Here is a 23,916-nt window from a genome sequence, read left to right as displayed (position 1 = left end):
TAGAAAACGTTTTGACATTGAAAAAAATACTCTCATAATGTAATTCATTTTTGCTTGGAACATTTTGTATTTCCAATTCACATAAATGATTATTTCCTTCCTTCCCCTGCTCTCTCCTCCTCTTATTTTGGCATTGTTAGTACTGCTGTTAAATATTTGGTCATGAATATCTGTTTTGTGGCTGGAGTCAACAGGAAAGCTACTTTTTCATTTAATAGTGTTATGTATAAACTTTGAAAGTCACTGGAGAATTCTTAATTTTGGCTTACTTTGTCAAAACAGCTCACTACTTGAGTGACTCCAGGTTTGCACTTTGGTAAGTCGGATCCAATCTGCAGGTTGAGACTCATGACTATTCTTTCTTTCTAGACTAGAACAGACATTCAATGGTTCTTAGTCAAACTGTAATATATTTCCAAAATACATTTCCAAATTTTCATGACAGAAAAATCGTACTAACATGTATGACACATTGCCAGCATTACTAATATTGTGTGCCCTCTTTCGACAGGAAAATGTTTACATTATATACATTCTATAATAGCAATGCTACATGATGTTTAGTTATGTTGACCAATACACTGCTACTGCTTTGAAAAATGAGGCTACTGCCAGTAGGACTAAAGATATTCAGTCTTGACCTTTCATTTTTAAATTTTTAATATTTTTTTCATTTATCATTCCCTTCATATTAAAAAAATGGTTCTAATTGTTCTCTTTCAGTTATCTACCTTCCTATATATTGAGAAACAAGAAAATGAACTAAAGTTTAGTAAAACTTTTCCAGAAAGTCCTATTAATAAAACAAATTCTCTTTTAAGTTATATGTCTCTTCCTCTCTCTCTGATATCACTCTTCAGTAACAAAACTCAAATAATTCTGCATTAAAATTTTCCCATTTCATACTAATTTGTATTTGAACCAACCTTTATTTTGGATATCAAAGATTTGTATTATTACTGAAGATACAATTGGTAGTCATTCCAGGTTTGCTTTTTTCAGATTTTCCATGAACTTCATGCTTTGTTTTGAGGTATAGAATTCTGTTTTAGTAAAACGGAGTATGTTTCTCTTCTTTTAGAATATCATCTAAAAGGTTTTAAATATAAGTTTAAAACTAGTGCTACTATTGAGAGCTGAGTACTTTTTCTATAAGGTAATCTACATTATAGAAGGTGAGATACTAGTTGGTTGGAACTAAATTCTGCTTCTTCGTAAACATACAAATTCCATACTCACTTTCCATCTTTTTTTTTTTTTCCTGGCCAAGAATAATTTATTTATTTCTCCCCAAAATAACCTGAGAAGGTTGTTCATTGCTGGTATGAGGGATTGATGTCATTGGAGATCCAGACTGCCTTCCATTTCTGTTCCTCTGCGACCCCTAGGGGCTTGTTCCAAATTGAACATGGCTTCTCATGGCACCCACATTTCAGCCTGTGAGACGGAGAAAATCAAGAGCGGAGGGAGACAAAGCCTTGTAAGAGATAATCTGGAAGTTGCATCAATAACTTCTGCTTAAATCTCATTGTCCAGAGTCTAATCACAGGACTACAGCTAATCGCAAGGGAGGCTTATAAATAGAATCTTTATCTAGTTAGCCATGTAACCAGCTAAAGCTTCAGTTACTAAAGAAGAAAGTGATAAGAAATATTATGCAGACTCTCCACATCCAAAAATATTATCTTTAGTATCGAACAGGTGACAGTATTCCAGGTGCTTAGAAGATCTCATTTGATTTCCACGACTCTGCAAAGCACACATTTAATAGATAAGGAATCTGATACTCAGAGAGATTAAATGACTTTCCCAAGCTTACACAAGAGTTATACGACCAGGGATCGAGTGATACTCTATCTAAATCTAAATAAAATCTGTGATCTTCCAAGAATGACACCGTGTCCCTCAAATAAATGTAGGGGTGGCAATCTGCTTGGTAAACTCCATTGTCCAATATCCATTTCTAGTATATTGTGATATTAAAGAATTAAAAGTAGAATAGAAGAAATGTGATTCTTTTACTACTAGGGTAAAAAACACAACTCTATTTTTTTTCACTATTTTAAAGTCCTTAATGAGGTGCTTAAGATTCAGGGACAATGTATTTCAGCTTTTTCTTGCACTCCAGAGAACCTAGCATTATACTAAACACCAATCAGGCAATCAACATAAACTCTTCACAATCATATGAACCAAATGCCTATGATGACTGTCATTTTTCTCACTGTTAATGATGCCAGCATGCAGGAGGATATGAACTTGACTATCAGCTCTTTGAGGGAATTTGTACCTAATTTATCTTTGCAATTCCAGTGATTAATACATCTGGCCCTTTGTATGGACTCAATATTTGTTCCAGGAACTGAATTGGATATCAAAGATTCAGACAAAGGGGAAAGAATGTAGTTACTTATTCAAAGTATTGTGAAAAAAACTTTAATAGGTATATTTCTGACAACTTTGCAAAAATATATTACACTTTTAAAACTGAACAATGTTCTTAATTTTGTTTGCTGAGTCATTGGTAGTGTTCATTATATTTATTCAATATGTATTTTATAAGAGGGTAAATTTCACGTATTCCAAGTATTTTGTTTGTTTTCTTTTGGTTTTGAAATAAAATTAATATTTGGTTTAATATGTTTTTTGATTATAGAAAAATATACTTTTGCTTTCCTTGACAACTGTATATAATAGTAATGATATATTTCCCCTGCCTCTGCATTTTGCTGATGATTTTTCAAAAGTGTAATATCTTCTTATCAAACAATGACTAATGACTGAAAACTAACCAAATTCAAAAACATAATTATTATTTAACATCTCATGAAATATCCAAGAAAAAAGCACCATAAAGAAGATATAACGAGTGGAGACAATCTAGTGTTTTTCTGTATGATAATTCATTATTTATCTTATGTATTTTGTTTGTATTCTATTTAACTGTCCTTTCAAATTTAGTCATACATTAAATGACTAAAAAGAAGAGAGATAGTATTATAAATCTGTCCAAACTAATAGAATGTACAACACTAGGGGTGAATTCTCATGCAAACTATAGACTTTGAGTAACAACAATATGTCAGTGTAGGTTCATCTATTGTTAACAAATGTACTACTCTGGAGAGGATTGTTGATAATGGCAGAAGTTATAGATGCAGGGTGGAGAAGGAGACATATGGGAAATCTCTGTATCTTATCCTTCTCCTCAATTTTTTTCTGTGAACCTCAAGCTCATCTAAAAAATTCTTTATTAAAAAGAAGAAGCAAAGTCCAGAGTAGGAGTTATAAGTTCCAAATTCTATGTTCAACTCTGCTGTTAGTTTACAGGGTATTGTTTACAAGTCATATAAGCTCCAGATCTCTGTTTCCTTATCTGCAAAATGATTATTGTATTAGTATTCTACTGCTGTGTAATAAATTATTGCACACACACATACTTGTATCTCCCTCCTAGTTTCTGTAAGTCAAAAATCTCATCATAGCTTAGCTAGTTCCTCTGTTCAGGATCTCAATAGGCTACAGTAATGGTGTCGGGTGGGCTGTATTCACTTCTGCAGGCTTGACCAGAGAAGAAGCTGCTTAAAAGGTCATTGTGATGGTGAATAGAATTTATTTCCTTATGGTTGTGTGACTGAGGGATCTGTCTTTGTATTGGCTGTTGATTGGAGGGTTGTTCAGAAACTGTCCACGGTTTTTTGACCATGTGACCTTTACCACAGGCAGTTCACAACGTGGTTGTTGGCTTCTTCCAGGACAACTGAACAGTTTCTCTCTCTGGCTGGCTAAGACGTCATCAGATAACTAAATGTAGTCATGAATCTGACATCTCATCACCCTTCTCATTTTCTATTTCATAGAGGCAAGTCACAGGTTGCACCCTTTTCAAGGAGAGAGGACCATACAAGGGTATTATTCACTGAGAGTCACCTGATGACATATCTGACACAAAGATATTGAACCAGATAATCTTTTAGATTTTCTTCCAGCTATACCATTTTATGATTATTGAGGGAATACTGAGAATCCTTTGGTTCTCATTTTTTAAGTCACAGCCTCTGAACTCCCAAGGTTCAGAAAAATCTCTGATTCCTTCCAGCTCATGAGCCAGAGTACATAACATTTTTCATGGGACCAAAATATAAGCAGAAATTACTATTCAAAAGAGCCAGTGGCTATAAGATGATAAGAACAACCCAAGCCAAAGCATCCTGAGAAAAGCCAAGGGAAGGAAGCTTTTGATGACAAGAGAGGTCAAATGGGAGACCAGGAGCAAAAATTGAGATAAAGGTCATAAAAAACAAGAGCAAAGTTAAGTAAAGGGTAAATCAAAATGAGTGAGGGCTTAGAGGGTGAGAAGGGTATTTTGAGTGAGCTCTATGACATCAACTGCATGTTGATGAAGGACCGGAAACAAGGCTTATGTCAGCTTAAATTGGTGACTCTCAATTTTGACCACACATGGTTGTTGTTCAGTCATTCAGTCATGTCTGACTCTTTGTGATCCCATGTACCACAGCACGCCAGGCTTCCCTGTCCTTCACCATCTCCCAGAGCTTGCTCAAACTCATGTCCATTGGGTCAGTCATTGATGCGATCCAACCATCTCATCCTCTGCCGTCCCCTTCTCCTCCTGCCTTCAATTTTTCCCAGCATCAGGGTCTTTTCTAATGAGTCAGCTCTTTGCATCAGGTGGCCAAAGTATTGGAGCTTCAGCTTCAGCATCAATCCTTCCAATGAAAATTCAGGATTGATTTCCTTTAGGATTGACTGGTTTGATCTCCCTCTAGTCCAACGGATTCTCAAGAGTCGTCTCCAACACCACAGTTCAAAAGGATCAAAAGTTCAAAAAGTCAAAGCTCAACTTTGACTGCACATTACACTTTCCTAAAGGATTATATAAGTATCCAAATGTGCAAGTCACTTCCTGGTCATATTAAGTCAGAATCTCTGAGGAAGGACCCGGCTCTCAATATTTTTTAAAGCTCTCTAGTAACTTCAATGTGAAGCCAAGGTTGAAAATCAACTATCTCCTCTCACTATTCAAAATGTGGTTGGAGGGCCAATCAGCAAGATTGGCATATCTGACAATGGTCTTATTAGATATGCAGATACTTATTACTTTCTCCAGGCTTCCCAAGTGGCTCTAGTGGTAAAGAACCCACCTGCCAATGCTGGAAACAAAAAGACACCAGTTCCATCGCTGAGTCAGGAAGATACCTGGGAGGAAGGCATGCAACCCACTCTACTCTTCTTGACTGGAAAATCCCATGGACTGAGGAGCTTGGCAGGCTTACAGTCCATAGGGTTGCAAAGAGTGAGACATGACTGAAGCAACTTAGCATGCACACACGAATTACCTTCTCCAGACCTACTGAATATGAATCTACACTTTTATAAGATACTCAGGTGATCCATATGTGACTAATCCAGTTAAAGATTTAGGGCAAGGAACAGTACCTATATCTAGCATTCCACATGATTTTTCCTCCATAAAATTTTCATAGACTCTTTCAGCCCATTTTTTGACAATTTGAGTAAATAATGAGTAAATGAATGGGTTGTGCAAAATGTACTACTTAAAAAAGGCAGAAAAATGTGAGGCTCTTTTTTTTTTTTTAAGGATTATACTAGTTTGTTTAGAACAAAGATAGATATTTGACTTTCTTATGCCAACTCTGATTGGTTGGAAATGACTGCCTGGAGAACTCTTATTGAGAAATAAGAGTCTAACATCTCTTTGGCTGAGAAGAGTACCCTGACAGATTAACTACGTCTCGGGGAATGATGGCTGTTGTACTGCATATTTGCTGAACTTGCTCTAGATTTTCTTATGGAATTATAACTCTCATGACAGAGCCCACCCATTCTGAAGACACCTGACTAGAATTAAAGAGATATGGTCCTGCAACACATCTGTACTGATTAACTCATTCATTCTTTCATAAATTTTTTCATCTACTGCTTCAATAAAAAGTTACCCTGTACAAGTTTTATGTTGCAGATACTCACCGTGCTGGGTGTCAGATTTTTGTGGCATTAGAATGACCTCACCCTTCAATATAAACATGCCACAGATCTCTGAAATTCCATGAGCAAAGCAGCCTCACATTGCCATCAATCATGCTCAAGACCAATGAGGGAACTGGTTTCACCAGAAGGTCTTGATTATTCCACATGTCAGAGAGATGCTTAGCAGGAATCACACACATGATGTTTCAATTCAAACAGCTTCCTGCTGAATTTTAGAGAACTGCAGAGTCAGGTTAGCTTCATTCTGATCTTCAGAAAATCCTTTTTATGAAAATTTAGTTTAAGCACAGGTTAGAAATAGTTAATCCATAAGGAATATATCGTAAGTTACTAAGCTGTTCTATAACAAATTTTTCAGGAAAAAAAGGATGGTTATCTCATCTTTTTAACACTAAGAAAGTAAAATGCTGGTAGGTGGCTATCTTTAAAGCCCCATGTGAGGGAGATTTTCCACTTTTATTCCTTTCAGTAATAAAGAGCTGCTGGAAGCACTATAGAAATGTTGTTTTTCAGTGACTGTGCCAATATACCTAGGCTTTCTTTCAAGCAGTGAGTGATTCCTTTGAATTATGTCTCAGCCAAAAATAGCGTTACTCATAAAATGCATGAATACCTTCCAGCTCATAATTGCCAAGTTCCGGTTTTGGATTTTAGTCATCAAGCCTAAGCTCCTTTTATTTTCTTGAAATCTCATGTTGATACAGCTTTTTTTTTCCCTATTTTTCCTTCCCAGCAGCAACCACCCCATTCTTCCTTTATTAGCTTTGGATAACACACACACACACACACACAGAGAAGGTACACGGAATTGCATTATCCATCACAGAGGATTACACACAAAGATTGTCTCATGTGATGAGCCATTGCTGAACATAAGGCTTCGATTTGAATGAAATGCTTTCTCATCACATTAAAAAAAAATCCATTGGCAGTTACTGATAAGCTCAGAATTATTTCTGTAGAAAAATCAGTTTCAATTCAAGATAAATATATAGAGACTGACAAGTAATTAAGCAGGAGGTTTTTTTTGTTTGTTTTTGGTGCTACTTGTCAGATATTTGAGGAAGATATTTTAGGAAAACTGCTTTTGGTAAACAGAAAAATTATACTGGCATTTTCCTCTGCCATTCTGAACTTTAATACCTTTTTTCTGAAGCATACAAACGATGTAGTTATTAAGTACAGTATTGGAAATTTTAAAAATTGAGAAAATTACAAATATTCAGTAAATAATTTGCACTCAGATGAACAAAATACTTTTAACTTATAAAATAAGAAAATTGAACTCCTTTAGAACAGTAAAATTTCATCAGACATAGCTGATTTTCACAGTAAAAATGCTGCATTCTTTTAATCAAAACAAAGAGCTCAGTCAACATTCAGTATACTTTCATGTACAAAATTAATAGTGTTCATACATGGAGAAAATGGTCACCTGCTGTGTTCATTAATGGACTATCCAGTTCCTAGCAACATAAATTTCTCTACCTTCCAGCCTCAAATTCATATGCATTACCATATTAGAAAAACTTCAGTGGGAGATGTTGGACCAGACAGAATACCATGAGGATACCAGAAAATTAGAAGGAGGTGAAAACTAATAGAAGCATCAGTAAATTTCCAATTTTCTCCAAAGCTGGTTCTGAGTTGTTGTTGTTGTTGTTGTTTAGTCACTAAGTCCTGTCTGACTCTTTTGCGACCCATGGCCTGTAGCCCACCAGGTGCCCATGGATTTCCCAGGCAAGAATACTGGAGTGGGTTACCATTTCTTTCTCCAGGGGATCTTCCTCACTCAGGGCTCGAACCTGAGTCTCCTGCATTGCAGGCAGATTTTTTCCACTGAGCCACCGGGAAGCCCATTCTGAGTAACATACATCATTTGTTATATACAGAAAAGAAAGTAAATTTAGAAAAAAGAACATTAAGATAGTACAGATTAATTGTAGATATATCATCGATCCATAAGAAATACATGCTTTTTCTTTTTTTTTTTTTTTTTTAATTTTTTTCAGTAACTTTATTTTTTTTTTTTTTTATAAATTTATTTATTTTACTTGGGGGCTAATTACTTTACAATATTGTAATAGTTTTTGCCATACATTGACAAGAATCAGCCATGGGTTTACATGTGTTTACATGCTTTTTCTTAAAAAATCTACAGTGCCAAACAAATTGAAGTTGAAAAGATCCTACAGTTATGTTTTTTCCAGACATTTGGCTTTCTATACATTCAGTTGTATTTAAGTGTCAGAATATTTGTTATATTTATAATATTTAGGATGAAAATTTTCTTTTCCTCTTCTTACACATGCTGAGATATTATTCTGCTGTTCAAGTTAAGCAGACAGGTATCCAAAGGCAAGTGCACACTATTTATTATTGTAATGTGAAACCCCTAGCTGCAGTGAAGCCAATGATACAGTACTTTTTCTCTCCTAAAAGCCTAGACTAAAGGACTCCCTTCCCCCACTCCCAACCAGTCCTCTTATCTTGGCTCTCCAGCTCTTCATAGATGTTAAAAGAAGTATACAAAGCATAGAAAAAGGCATCCCAATGGAAAAGAAAAAGGCATTCCTTGAAACCAAAATTATTCATATTTTGGTCTTTTCAGAACAGGAAAAGAAACATAAATAAACTGTCATAACTGTCTAATGATAGAGAATTAAGAGATAGAAAAAGAGTGAATATCTCTCCTTACCAAAACATATATTATATGAAAGTATAACACAAAAGCAGCAGATTCTAAGGAAGAGTAAGAATTATACTCTCAGCAGTTTTAGCATTTTACTTAATAGTGTGCTTGATCTTAACCCACAGTGGTTGCTCCTTTTTTAGAGGGTTTAATTTCCTATCAAAGTTAAAGTGTGTTATTAACATCTCCAAAATATGCTGCACTTAATGCCCAGACAAATGATTCGGACATATAGGCTAAGCAGGAGACTGTACTGTTTTTAACCGAAGCTGCACTACACAAATTAGCACAAGTGACCATGAAAACATCAGGTTGGTGCAAAAGTAACTGAGGTTTCAGACTTTGAATTTTAAATAGTTATAACTAGGCTCAGCCTATTAATGAAAATAGGAACCATTATAATCAACACAATTTTGCCAATGAGAAATAAGTTTGTTTATTCTTGTAGCATAAAAATCTGTGCTTCAGGATCAAATGAACTCTTGGAAAGCATTTTCTGCATCCTGCTGGTTGTGGAAGCATTCTCCCTGCAAAATTGTTGTTGAGATGCTTGAAGAAGTGGTAGCTGGTTGGTGAGAGGTCAGGTGAATATGAAGGATGAGGCAAAACTTCATAGTCCAATTCATTCAATTTTTGAATCATTGGTTGTGTGACATGAGGTTGGGCATTGTCACGGAGAAGAATTAGGCCCTTTCTGTTGATCAGTGCTGGCTGCGGGCATTTCAGTTTTCAGTGCATCTCACTGATTTGCTGAGCATACTTTTCAGATATAATAGTTTTGCCTAGATTCAGAAAGCTGCAGTGCATCAGACCAGAAGCAGACCACCAACAGTGACCATGACCTTTTTTTGGTGCAAGCTTGGCTTTGGGAAGAGCTTTGGAACTTCTTCTTGGTCCAACCACTGAGCTAGTCATCGCCAGTTATCATATAAAATCCACTTTTTGTCACATGTTACATGCCACGATCCAATTGAAAAATGGTTTGTTGTTGCATATAGTAAGAGAAAATGACACTTCAAAATGACAATTTTTTTTCCCATTTTTGCTGGGCTCATGAGATACCCAATTATTGAGCTTTTTCAGTTTTCCAATTTGGTTCAAATCCCAAATGACCATAGAATAGTCCACATCAAGTTCACGGACAACTTCTCGTGTAGTTTTAAGAGGATCAGCTTCGATGATGCTCTCAATTGGTCATTGTCAACTTTCAATAGCCGGCCACTATGCTCATCTTCAAGGCTCTCCTCTCCTTTGTAAAACTTCTTGAACCACCACTGCACTCTATGTTCCTTATGAGTACCTGGAGCAAATGTCTTGTTAATGTTGCAAGTTGTCTCTGCTGCTTTATGACCCATTTTGAACTAGAATAAAAAAAATTGCTAGAATTTGCTTTTTGTCTAGCACCATTTCCATAGTCTAAAAAATATATAAAATACATAGCAAGCAATAAGCCATTAGCAAAAAAAAAAGAGCAATAAATGTAGATTAAAATTATGTATAACATAACCGCATTTAAGAATGTATTCCAATATCAAATGGCAAATATCAACAATGCAAACACTGAAATTTCCTTTGCACCAACCTGATATCTAATAACAAATTGCTAACACAGCACCACCAAATATGTAATTTGTCTTCCTTACAGTCTTTTCTTGTGATAAGGAATTCTTATTCTTCCTAACTGGATGGCTGAATGGATGGATGGATGAAGCATGTATTATAGATTAGAATGTGCTGATTTACCTAGACATGCTTCCAGAATGAAGTCAACTAATTTGAATCTAGACTAGGGCTAACTTAGAAGACTACACCTAACTCAGCTTACTCAGATTCCTAAAGATGCTGTAGAATTCAAAATACTGTGAGGCCTACAAAGATAAGATTTGATCAGAACAGCTAAAACACATCCCACCTGTACAAACAGTTTCCCAAAGCTCAGGACCTTTCCAAAGTAATTTGGCAGACATTCTGTTTATAGCAGAATTTTTAATAGCATTCCAGAACAATTATTTCAAATGAGTTTTTTTTAATTGAACATTAGAAGAAGAGAGGAATACATTTACTTTAATGCAGTGTTTGACTCCAAATCTTTTCAGTGACTTCTGTTTCATTTCATCTGGCTCCTGTATACTGGAGTGGCAAAATACTAATTTGAGCAGAATCAGTTTTTTTCTTATGATATAAAATGCTATGGCAAGAAGATGTGCCAAAACAATTGAGACACTAACCAGACTGTTAAACTCTTATTTTGAAATAATGTATTTGGCGTGACCTACTCCCTGTTGCAAGTAACTATAGCTTTCAGAAGTTTCCTTTAATAATCTTGACACTTTCTTTTAACTCTTATCTATTTTAGCTACTCAGCAAAAATAAGTAAGGATGCTTATACTAAATAAAGAACTAGAGCCACTAGCCCTCCACAGCACATCATTTATCCTTCTTGGAAATTCAGGATAAGGATTAGGGTCTCAGGAAAGATAGATAATGTAGAAGAGTACACGTCAGGTTGTGGAACAGGGAAGCTGTAAAGATATCACGTTGGTTATGAGATCTGACAAGGCAGGAAATTTAAAACATAAAGTATACAGATTCTAAATGTTTTCTTGACACAGCTGAATTAAAATATAGTGCTTTCATTCAACAGAGTATTTTATATTGATTATTCAGTATAAGAAACAGCTCCAAAGAAACAGTGATGGTCAAATACATAACAGATTTTGGGTGGGGGGGGCACTATGCCACTGGGCTTGTGGGATGTAGGATCTTAGTTCAGATGAGGAATTTAATGCAAGCCCTTGGCAGTGAAAGCATGGAGTCCTAACCAATGAACTGCCAGGGAATTCCCACACAATAGATTTTCATTCAAAGTTCTTCTCTGATGAGCATTTATTAAATACCCATTATGTAAGACACTGCTTTAGATGAATCAAGGCAAAGCAGAAACCAAGATTTGTTGTGTTAAAACTTTTACCTAAAAAGCATCATAGCTTTGTACATGAATCATCACTAAGCTTTATTCTGATTCTGTTAGTATTAAAGGTATGTTAGTTTTCTATTGCTGCTGTAACAACTAGAATCTAGTGGGTTAAGGGCTTCCCCGGTGGCTTAGCAGTAAAGAATCTGCCTGCAGTGCAGGAGATACAGGCAACAAAAGTTTGATCCCTGGGTCAGGTAGATGCCTTGGAGGAGGGCATGGCTACCCACTTCAGTATTTTTACCTGGAGAATCCCATGGACAGGGGAGCCTAGTGGACTACAGTCCATACGGCCGCAAAGAGTAGACCACGACTGAAATGACTTTGCACACACACACTCACAGCGGGTTAAACATCGTAAATGCATTACCTTACAATTCCATAGGTCAAAAACCTAACAAGAGTCTCACTGGGCTAAATTCAAGGTTTCAGCAGAGTTACATTACTTTTTGGAGACTCGAGGGGAAAAAAAAATTTCCTTCAATTATAGGACTAGGATCCCTGAGTGCCTAATAGGTATCAGCTAAGGGTACTTGCCAGCTTCTAGAGACCACCCACATTATTTTGTTCATGGCCACTTTCCTTCATTTTCAAAGTCAGTAACAATAGGTGGATTCCTTCTCAGTTCACATCTCCTGATCTACTCTTCTACTTTCTTCCTTTTGAGTGGCCCATGTGATTAAATTAGCCCTGCCTAGAGAATCGATGATAATTTCCCCATCCCAAAGTCCTTAACTTAATCATATCAGCAAAGACTCTTTTGTCCAGTAAGAAAATATTCACAGGTTTAGGTCACTAGGTGTCAGATTCTGCCTAACACAAAAAGCACTGTAAGATAGATGCTTTCCCAAACATCCTGAGGCATTCTTCTTGGAGAACATGTATTAGCACACCAACAAAATTTTAATTTTTTTAGAGACTAAATTTAATTAAATTGAGTTTTTAAAAATTTATCCTCGTAAAATGTGATATGTTTCTGATGAAAAAGATTTTGCAAGTAAAAAAAATTCATTTCCTCTGCCCATGACCTTTATCCCATCATAGATCCTAATTATTCTTTAATACCTGGCTCAAATACTGTCAACTTACTTTTTAAAAGATTTCTTAAGCAATATAATTATGAATATAGGGGAATTTTAAACTGGGAAAATGTTATATGAAACTTTTATTTTTAAAGTGTGACTAAAATAGACAATTTTCCAGAGAATGTAATTGATCCAAATATAAAATATAGGATTGCTGAAAAAAACTATTTCCAAAAAGACATGGGGCCTACATGATTTAGAGATTATTTATTTTAGTGCTAAATTGGAAGAAAATGGAAAGCTACTCAACTTATTTTATGACACGTACATATTCATGGATTCCAAATATGACAAAAATATACCCCTCCCCCCCAGTACTAATCAGTTCAGGCTGCTATAACAAAAATGCCATAAAGCAGGTGGTTTAAACAGCATTTATTTCTCACAGTTCTAGAGGCTACTAAGTCTAGAATACAAAGCACAGGCAGATGGTGTCTGATGTCTCTCACGTCTCTTTCTATAAGAGCACTAATCCTATTTCTCTTGTCTCCACTCTCACGAGTTCCCAGACTCCACTTCCTGATACCATCACCATACAACTGGGGGGTTCGGATTTAAGTATATGAATTTTAGGGGACATACCCATTCAATCCATAACTCATCTTCAAAAGATATAGCCAAATCTCACATATGAATACAAATGCTAAAATACTAGCACCTCAACTCCATCACTATACTGTAAGACTACTGTGAACAAGTACAGTAAAAATAAAAGGATGTTTAAATTTTAGAATAATAATTAGTCATCTTAATAAGTAAAAAGGTAAAAAGAATGCAATTGTTTCAATAGATTATTAAAATTTATTAATCAAACTTCTGTTTATTCTTCTAATAAACTAATACATCTTTCTTAAACTTATCAGCTTCAAACTTAATGTTGGAATGAAAAACTAGGGTGATAATACAGAGTTAATTAACCACATTATTTTCTCCCAGGGGTCCAGGTATATGCAAGATGAAATTTACTTGCTTTCCAATGTTAATGCATTCCCATGAGTGTCAGAAATAAGTTAAAGATGTCTACATCTATCAGTAATGACTTAGCATTGCTCTGGTTGCTTTATTCAATTAAATAACATAGAGGGAAATGATTATATGTAAGTTCTGTCAGTTGTTTTACTTGGTTGGAGTTTACAGTAGCCCTAAGAGCAAGAACAATTTTTCAATTGTGTTGATTTTTACTTAAATTATATTTTTTCAAGAGGAGTTAAAATTGCTGCATTTGTTTATTGTTTACAGTTGACATCTGAACAATGAAGATTTGAACTGTTTGGATCCACTTTATATGTATAAATAATTTTCAGTAGTAAACATGGCATTAGGCTATATTAAGAAAAAAAGAATCAATTTAAAAAGTAGAAGGAAAATTATAAATGTACATCAATTCAATTAGATAAAAGTTTTTAAGCACTAACTTTTTATTTTAAAAATTGTCTGAGGTTTAGAATTCAAAACTTCAGTTCAGTTCAGTCGCTCAGTCGTGTCCGACTATTTGCGACCCCATGAATCGCAGTTCACCAGGCCTCCCTGTCCATCACCAGCTCCCGGAGTTTACCCAAACTCATGTCCATTGAGTCGGTGATGCCACCCAGCCATCTCATCCTCTGTCATCCCCTTATCCTCCTGCCCCCAATCCTTCCCAGCATCAGGGTCTTTTCCAATGAGTCAGCTCTTTGCATGAGGTGGCCAAAGTATTGGAGTTTCAGCTTCAACATCAGTCCTTCCAATGAACACACAGGATGGACTAGTTGGATCTTCTTGCAGTCCAAGGGACTCTCAAGAGTCTTCTCCAACACCACAGTTCAAAAGCATCAATTCTTCGACACTGAGCTTTCTTCACAGTCCAACTCTCACATCCATACATGACTACTGAAAAAACCATAGCCTTGACTAGACGGACCTTTGTTGGCAAAGTAATGTCTCTGCTTTTAAATATGCTATCTAGGTTGGTCATAACTTTCCTTCCAAGGAGTAAGTGTCTTTTAACTTCATGGCTGCAATCACCATCTGCAGTAATTAGAAGCCCCCCAAAATACAGTCTGACACTGTTTCCACTTTTTCCCCATCTATTTCCCAAGAAGCAATGGGACCAGATGCCATGATCTTAGTTTTCTGAACGTTGAGCTTTAAGCCAACTTTTAACTCTCCTTTCTCACTTTCATCAAGAGACTCTTTAGTTCTTCTTCACTTTCTGCCATAAGGGTGGTGTCATCTGCATATCTGAGGTTGTTGCTATTTCTCCTGGCAATCTTGATTCCAGCTTGTGCTTCTTCCTGCCCAGCGTTTCTCATGATGTACTCTGCATATAAGTTAAATAAGCAGGGTGACAATATACAGCCTGATGTACTCCTTTTCCTATTTGGAACCAGTCTGTTGTTCCATGTCCAGTTCGAACTGTTGCTTCCTGACCTGCATACAGGTTTCTCAAAAGGCAGGTCAGGTGGTCTGGTATTCCCATCTCTTTCAGAATTTTCCACAGTATTGTGATCCACACCGTCAAAGGCTTTGGCATAGTCAATAAAGCAGAAATAGATGTTTTTCTGGAACTCTCTTGCTTTTTCGATGATCCAGCGGATGATGGCAACTTGATCTCTGGTTCCTCTGCCTTTTCTAAAACCAGCTTGAACATCTGAAGTTCACGGTTCACATATTGCTGAAGCCTGGCTTGGAGAATTTTGAGCATTACTTTACTAGCGTGTGAGATGAGTGCAACTGTGCAGTAGTTTGAGCATTCTTTGGCATTGCCTTTCTCTGGGATTAGAATGAAAACTGACCTTTTCCAGTCCTGTGGCCACTGCTGAGTTTTCCAAATTTGCTGGCATATCGAGTGCAGCACTTTCACAGCATCATCTTTTAGGATTTGAAATAGCTCAACTGGAATTCCATCACCTCCACTAGCTTTGTTCGTAGTGATGCTTTCTAAGGCCCACTTGACTTCACATTCCAGGATGTCTGGCTCTAGGTGAATGATCACACCAACGTGATTATCTGGGTCATGAAGATCTTTTTTGTACAATTCTTCTGTGTATTCTTGCCACTTCTTCTTAATATCTTCTGCTTCTGTTAGGTACATGTCATTTCTGTCCTTTATCGAACCCATCTTTGCATGAAATGTTCCCTTGGTACCTGTAATTTTCTTAAAGAGATCTTTAGTCTTTCCCATTCTGTTGTTTTCCTCTATTTCTTTGCATTGATCGTTGAGGAAGGCTTTCTTTTCTCTCCTTGCTATTCTTTGGAACTCTGCATTCAAATGGGAATATCTTTCCTTTTCTCCTTTGCTTTTCGCTTCTCTTCTTTTCACAGCTATTTGTAAGGCCTCCTCAGACAGCCATTTTGCTTTTGCTACAAACTAGTTTTTTCTCAGATTTTTGAGAATTGTTTGAGATGTCTCTTCATTTGTCAGCCTGTGTATGGCTTCCTTGCCTAAAAGATCTAATTCAATCTGATTCAATTCCTTAAGCAAAGAGTAAATTAATTACTTAAGGAAATAGCATGAGTCAGTTTTAGGAATTTTCTATTAGTTATGTTTTTCATAGCAGATGCCAATATATTAGGTAGAATATATTATAGCAGATCTAATAAAATTAATCATTGCATTCTTAAGACTTATTCTGCTTTGCATTTATGATGTAAAAAAGCAGCGGGGTACCTGCAGCTCATTCTTTTCAACATATCACAACACACCAACACCTACATCCACCAATGAATTATTATCACTATAAACTTATATAATTTTAATTCCAATGTGTATTATTGTGAGGCTACAAAGCAGGGGCAAGCACCCAATTTAGGGGCAACAGTAGAGGCAGCAGTGATACAATGCAGATAGAGAGGATAAGAAGAAAAGGAGAAAACTATAGCAGGAGGGAGGAAGGACTGAGCTGGAGAAGAAACACTGTTAAGTATTTAAACTCAAGCAAAATGACCAAGGGAGAAATGGACTAATGAAGACCGGTGCTCATCAGACTGGGAATAAAGTAATGACTCAATAAGCTTCCCAGGTGGTGCTAGTTGTAAAGAACCTGCTTGAAAATGCAGCAGATATAAGATGCAGTTTCGGTCCCTGGGTCGGGAAGATCCCCTGGAGGATGGCATGGCAACCCACTCCAGTATTCTTGCCTGTAGAATCCCATGGACAGAGGAGGCTGATGGGCTACAGTCCATAGGGTCGCAAAGGGTTGGACACAATTGAAGCGACTTATTAGCACGTATGTATCTTCGTGCATGCAATAACTCAAACGGGAACACTGCAGCAGAGTTAAAATTGTAGCGCAGGTAATTCCTGAGCCATAAGATCCTGATGTAAAAAAATGCTTATGTACCTCTTGCTTGAGGCTCTGGTTGGTTTTACGGACCTAGGAACAAAGTGAAATATTCTTGGCTTTGAAGAAAAGAGAGATATAAACCTGGGAAATTAATACTCTTTTGTATTTGTGAATTTAAAGATATATACCACCAGAACCTGGAGTTCCTATATCAGGTCGTCTTCAATTTCCTTTTTTAGAAAAGCTAAACAAATAAACAAATGAATAGTCCACTGAAGGTATTTCACTAAGAAATTTTGCATTCAGCATAAGTATTCTTATACATATCTTTCTGTCTTTTTACACAGTTCATAGGATTCTCACTCAAATATAAGAGGATCCTCCTCTAGTGGATCACATTTTCTCAGAACTCTCCACTATGATCCGTCTGTCTTGAATTTCCAGATGTTCAAATTGAGTTTAGAAGAGAGGAACCAAAGATCAAATTACCAACATTCACTGGGTCATAGAGAAAGCAAGGGAATTTCAGAAAAACATCTACCTCTGTTTCATTGACTATAATAAAGCCTTTGACTGTGTGGATCATAACAAACTGTGGAAAACCCTTAAAGGGATGGTAATATCAGACCATCTGACCTGTCTCCTAAGAAACCTGCATGCCACTCAAGAAGCAACAGAACTTTGTAATGGAACAACTGACTGGCTCAGGATTGAGCAAGGAGTAGGACAAGGCTGTTTATTGTCATTCTGTTCATTTAACTTACATGTAGGGCACATCACACAAAATGCCAGGCTGGAGGAGTTACAAACTGGATTCAAGATTGCCAGGAGAGATATCAACAACTTCAGCTATGCAGATGATACCACTCTAATGGCAGAAAGTGAAGAGGAACTAAAGATCCTCTTGATGAGGGTGAAGGAGGAGAGTGAAAAAGCCAGCTTAAAACTCAATATTAAAAAAAAAAAAACTAAGATCATGGCATCTGGTCCCATCACTTCATGGCAAATAGAAGGTGAAAAGGTAGAAGCAGTGGCAGATTTCCTCTTCTTGGGCTCTAAAATCACTGTGGGTGGTGATGGCAGCCATGAAATTAGAAGACAATTGCTTCTTGGCAGGAAAGTTATGGCAAACCTAGACAGAGTGTTAAAAAGCAAAGACATCACTTAGCCAACAAAGATTCATAGTCAAGACTATGGTCTTTCCGGTAGTCATGGACAGATAAGAGAGCAAGAACATAAAGAAGGCAGAGCACTGAGAAATTGATGCTTTCAAATTGTGGTGCTGGAGAAGACTCTTGAGAGTCCCTTGAACTGCAAGGAGATCAAACCAGTCAATCCTAAAGAAAATCAACCCTTAATACTCATTGGAAGGACTGATGCTGAAGCTGAAGCTCCAATACTTTGGCCACCTATGTGAAGAGTGAACTCATTGGGAAAGACCCTTCTGGGAAAAATTGAAGGCAGAAGGAGAAGAGGGCAACAGAGGATGAGATGGTTGTAAGGCATCATGGATTCAATGAACTTGGGCAAACTCCAAGAGATGGTGAGGGACATGGAAGCCTGGTGAGCTGCAGTCCATGGATTCGCGAGGAGCTGGAAATGACTGAGTGACTGAACAACAGCAACAATAAATACTTACACTTTCTCAATGGGAACAATATTTCCCTCAAGGGAGCAAAACACAGTTCTTTGGGCTGAAAAGTCTTAAGTCTTTTTATGTGTAAAGCACAGATACATATACAATACAGGCATAGATTTAAAGTATAACTGTGATGTTAAATTTTTATTGTATGGTGCTATAGACTGAATATTTACACCCCTACCCCCATTCATATGTTGAAACACCCAATTCCCAGCAGGGATAGTATTTGAAGGTGGGGCTCTGGGGAGGCCATTAGGTCATAAGGGTGGAATGGAGATTTTATAAGAGAGACCCTAGATCCCTAGATATCTTTTCTGATTCTTGTGAGGTTACAGTCACAGGAAGCAGATTCTCACCAGGTATCAAATCTACTGGAGCACTGATCTTGGAATTCACATCCTCAAGACTTGTGAGAAATAAATTTTTGTTGTTTATAAGCTATCTGGTATAGGGGTGTTAGAGAAGCATGAAAAAAATCTAGACATGGATACGGTAAAGAAAAAATAATGTCTTAAAAAGTTCTTTGTGAAGGTTAGAGTGAAAAATAGACTGAGAAGACATATGAATTACTTCCTGGGGTTATATACATAAGAAAATTAGGTAAGATCATATAATAAATGAGTATGAGTACAAAATAGTACACTTTAAAATGAAATGGTAGCTTTAAAATGAAATTAAGAGCTAATAATAGACTGTTTGAAATATATTTTCATTAAATTATGTATTTAAAATGATAACTACCTACCAAAATTCCTGCTATAGATACAGTGATTTGTACTTTATTCAATGTCATAATAACAGCTTAATAAGCATTATTCTCTTATCTAGAAGATGAAATTTTAGTATACAAATAAACTTCTCAGAAATACTTAATTTCACCTTCTTAAGATAAGCACCCTATTATATCTTCTCTATTCAAGGATAATACAAAGATATCAGTCTATATATTGATCGCAACTTCTACTTTTAAATGGTGTGCGCTAAGTCACTCAATCGTGTCCAACTCTTTGCAACCCTAAGAACTGTGGCCTGCTAGGCTCCTCTGTCCATAGGATTTCCCAGGCAAGAATACTGGAGTGGGTTGCCATTTCCTCCTCCAGGGGTCTTCCCAGCCCAGGGATGGAACCTGTGTCTCCTGCATTTGCAGGAGGATTCTTTACCACTGAGCCACCTGAGAAGCCCATTTTTAAATCTATGTGACATTATTTTATTTACAAGTCTTCTATGTCTGGCTGTTGCATTCCCCTGTTGTGCCTGCCTCCACTCCCTCAAAATTCTAATCCATGCCTGATGTTCCTTTTACATGCCTCTTAAGTCGCTTCAGTCGTGTCTGACTCTTGGCGACTGTATGGACTGTAGCCCGCTAGGCTCTTCTGTCCATGGGATTCTTTAGGCAAGAATACTGGAGTGGGTTGCCATGCCCTTCTCCAGTTTACATAGGTTACCCTAATTTAAACTTTCAAAGGGAAAAAAGAAATCTTTTGAAAAACAAATCCACTAGATCAAAGAAGAGCAATATCTCAGAAAAACGAATGATTTTTCTCTTGTTGCCCTACAAGTAGTAGCTGGCCTTCTGTAAAGAATCGATGAAGGAAAATAAATTTCTGGTTTGCATGCTTTCAGAGTAGATGCCTGATGGCAGTTTTCCCTAAGCTTTTCTGCATTCAACAGACTTTCTGAGCTGAATACTTATGTAAGCCAAAACTTATTCCAATGAAGGGTGGTTCACAAAATAAAAGTAAAGATCAGTTGTCTTGCTAATTAAGAGAGCAAGAAAATCAATAAAATGATGACATTTATATTCTCTTTATTTACTAGCGGTGTCTATTCCAAATGAAGCCTTGGCTCTTATGAATAAAAGTAAATCATTTTGGCAGAATGTACCTTTCTCCTAAAGGAAGAGAGGGAGAAGGAGTGGGGAGAGAGGGAAGGTGGGAAGGAGGCAGGGAAGAGTGTAACTTCTAGAAGATGGTTGCAACTGCAGATTGTGAATAACTATAAACTTTTCATTAAGAAGTTCCTTAAATCAATTAAAGAACAATTTAACTCAATCCCATACTTGGAAACCGCATTTGACTCAATCTAACAAGATTAATAAAAGAACATTCAACTTTTTGTCATTTATAACACATTCACAAATTAATATGCATTCCTAGCTTGGAAAATGTGACCATTACTATCATAAAATGATTAAACAAATATGGAGGGAAATAGGAAAAATAAAGTGATGAAAGGGTTTCCATCAGTCAAAAAAACAAAAAACAATGCTTTATTGATTTTTTATCTTCCTCCAATTTGGAGTAGAGTGGGACTAAATTCTAAGAATTTTTTACTTTGATTCTTTTCCAGACTACCTGAAATGGGCTTCCTTAAACAAAAGCTCATGATTTTTTACAGGCCTCATTATCATAAGATGATTTTGTTGTTTTTAAGCAGCAGGAAAAGAAGAAAATAACCAATTTGGGGGAAGTAACTGTTTTCACACAAATCTGGACTCTATTGAGGCTTTCCTTTCCAATATATTAAATCTTTTGGCCACAAAATAACATGATTATTGTATTAACGTTACCTAACCAAGAATTCTAGGTCAAAAGTAGCTATTTTACAGAATTTGCTTCTTTAGATTTATTTTAGAAGTGCATTTTGCCAAGTGCTCTGACATCCCCAAGTTCAGATGCATAGCAATAATTCTTAAATGGTTAGAAACAAAATCCAACCTAAATTTCATTTTATTTTCAAGAGTCCAGTCACTTGTTGGTGATGAAGGAAAGTATGGAAAAGAAAGCAAAAATATAAAGAAAAAATACCCCATGTTTTCTTCCCAGTCAATCCTAAAGGAAATCAACCCTGAATATCCATTGGAAGAACTGATGCTGAAGCTGAAGCTCCAATACTTTGGCCACCTGATGCTAAAAATCGATTCACTGGAAAAGACTGATGCTGGGAAAGATTAACGACAGGAAGAAAAGGGGCCAACAGAGGATGGCATCACTGACTCAATGGACATGAGTTTCAGCAAACTCTGGGAGATAGTGAAGGACAGGGAGGCCTGGTGTCCTGCAGTCCATGGATCACAGAGTCAAACATGACTTAGCGACTGAAGAACAACAATCAATAAGTAGCAATAATATTAATACAAATGACCAATAAACGTGTAAAATGTTCATCTTCCTTCATCAATAAGAAAAAATATGGAAGTTAAGCTATAGTGACAAAGATTTTAGTGAAAAAAAAATGAAATGATAGACAAAAGTCATCACAAAATCTCTGCATGGTAGATTTTTCTTTATCATTTTTCATAATTTCCAAGATTTCTAAAAACAATATATGCGCTTTAGAAATTATAAAAAAGCAAATATTAAAAAATATAATCCATTCCTACTGCATAAAATAAGACTGTACAAAATATCTCATATTTCTACTTACCATTCAAAGGTATCTACTGATCAGTTTTTATACTTCTGATCATTTTACTATTTATTATCATAATTAAAAAAACATTTTGGAGTTTGTTCTGTAAGCTCAATGTTACATCTTTTTTTCTTTGATATGAATATCTTCCTCATACAATTTCTTCCCCGAGTATTTAGATTAGACTATATGAGATTTCTGGCTATCTCATAGCCGTAAGTTAAAATGATTAAATATCAGCAATGTCATATGGTTCAAATGAGTAGTTGTAACCTAAATCATAGTGAGAGCCACAAGTAAAAGAAAGCAATAGCCCTTTCTAGAACAATATATATTTTATTTTTTATGTTTACCTACAGAAATATCATAGATGTTTAAACATGAAAACATTTAAAACAAATAGACACCAAAGTTCTATACCCATTCATTTCCAGAGTTTTGTTGCTTCAGAGGAAACCTTGGAAAGTCAGTTACATAACCATGGATGAAACCTTGTTCTGTGACCATGGTAGTGTGGCTTCATGTCAAAACTGAAGTTCAAATGCTGGTCAGGGATATGGCAAAGATCCAAGCTACATTGAGGATGTCACTTTCAGTCATTGCTATGTCTCAGTGACTGGGTGCAACCACAACATGTCTGCACTCTGTAAATAAAACTGAATTCGGCTAATCGGCAAAGCTAACCAGAAACATAGTATAGAGTACTCAGTAGTTTATCTCTTTAGGATCATTTGAGGGGTGCCAAAAGCCCAGTATTCAAAAATAGCTTTCCTGTGTTTGTCTAACTTCGCCATTATTGTTGACTCCTTTCTTTTTGTTTTTTAAACTGTTTAGTCTGTGGTACTTTAAAATATAAATATCACTGAGGGTAACACATTAAGACAGAAGTTAAGTGCTACCTCTTTTCTTTAAAAAAGGCAAACAAGGACATGAGTCATCAGAAAAAAAGTAGGTACAAAGTTCACAAAGGGGAGGTAGATCATTAATGATCAATTTGTTTCCTACACAATTTTCCCTAATGACTGTTGCCTTACATTTCATTCAGTGATAAACCATTTGATCTTAGATTTTAGAAGCCCAGACAACACCCAAATAATATTTGGGTTATATTCCAGAAAGATCTCTGACTGAACTCAGAGTGTATCATATAGAAATCCTAAACTACTCCTAACTGTGGTAATATTAGAAATCCTTATGGTATATATTGTTAAGGCTCCTTGCCTAGTCCATACTTTTCCATATTTCACAACTGCCCCTTTACATGCAGCTGGAGTCTAGCAATATGCCTGCATTTCATATCTTACACACCATTTTACAGCCAACTGAACCAATGATAGATCACCATTGATAGGCCAAAGAAGGATTCATTAGAATCTTTCTTCTAGGAATATAAAACTGGCATTTAGTCAGGTTAGTTAATCTCTGACAGTGGAAGAGCTAATGTAAGCTCAGGAAGTGTATCCTGACCAAGACTGGGATACCTTGGGAGAAATAAAGACAATCAACAAAGGGAGACATACAGAGAAAAATAGACGAGAGGCTATGTGGTTCCCAAGACTGATTAAGACAAAGTCCCCTTTGGTGGATTTCTAGTTCCTGATTCCAGCACTTCATCAACGGTGCTTTACTGTACTTTGAGACTATGGATCCCATGGGTACCATTGATACCTTACAATATATTTCCACTTAACTATTAAGTTAACTTGAGGATATGGTTAATAACTGAAGCTACAACAACAAAATCAGCAGAACAATACTAGCAAACATCATAGAGTACCTTTAAACATCAGGTAGTACTCAAATCTGTAAGATTT

General features: G+C 36.3%; 1 long non-coding RNA gene across 1 annotated transcript in view; it reads left to right on the top strand.

The window, feature by feature from the left end:
• The window catches only part of LOC145546658 (uncharacterized), a 29,343-nt gene extending 10,527 nt beyond the window's left edge, over positions 1-18,816 (top strand). The window contains exon 3 of the long non-coding RNA XR_014083129.1: positions 17,397-18,816. This is a non-coding gene — a long non-coding RNA (uncharacterized LOC145546658). The remainder of the gene's footprint in view (positions 1-17,396) is intronic.
• The last annotated feature ends 5,100 nt before the right edge of the window (positions 18,817-23,916 follow it).

The sequence above is a fragment of the Giraffa tippelskirchi genome, chromosome 4 (genome assembly GCF_054371585.1).
Source record: "Giraffa tippelskirchi isolate mGirTip1 chromosome 4, T2T-mGirTip1v1.2.pri, whole genome shotgun sequence".
Lineage (NCBI taxonomy): Eukaryota > Metazoa > Chordata > Mammalia > Artiodactyla > Giraffidae > Giraffa > Giraffa tippelskirchi.
Note: the sequence above shows the minus strand (reverse complement) of the source record. Positions and strands in the feature narration are given on the sequence as shown.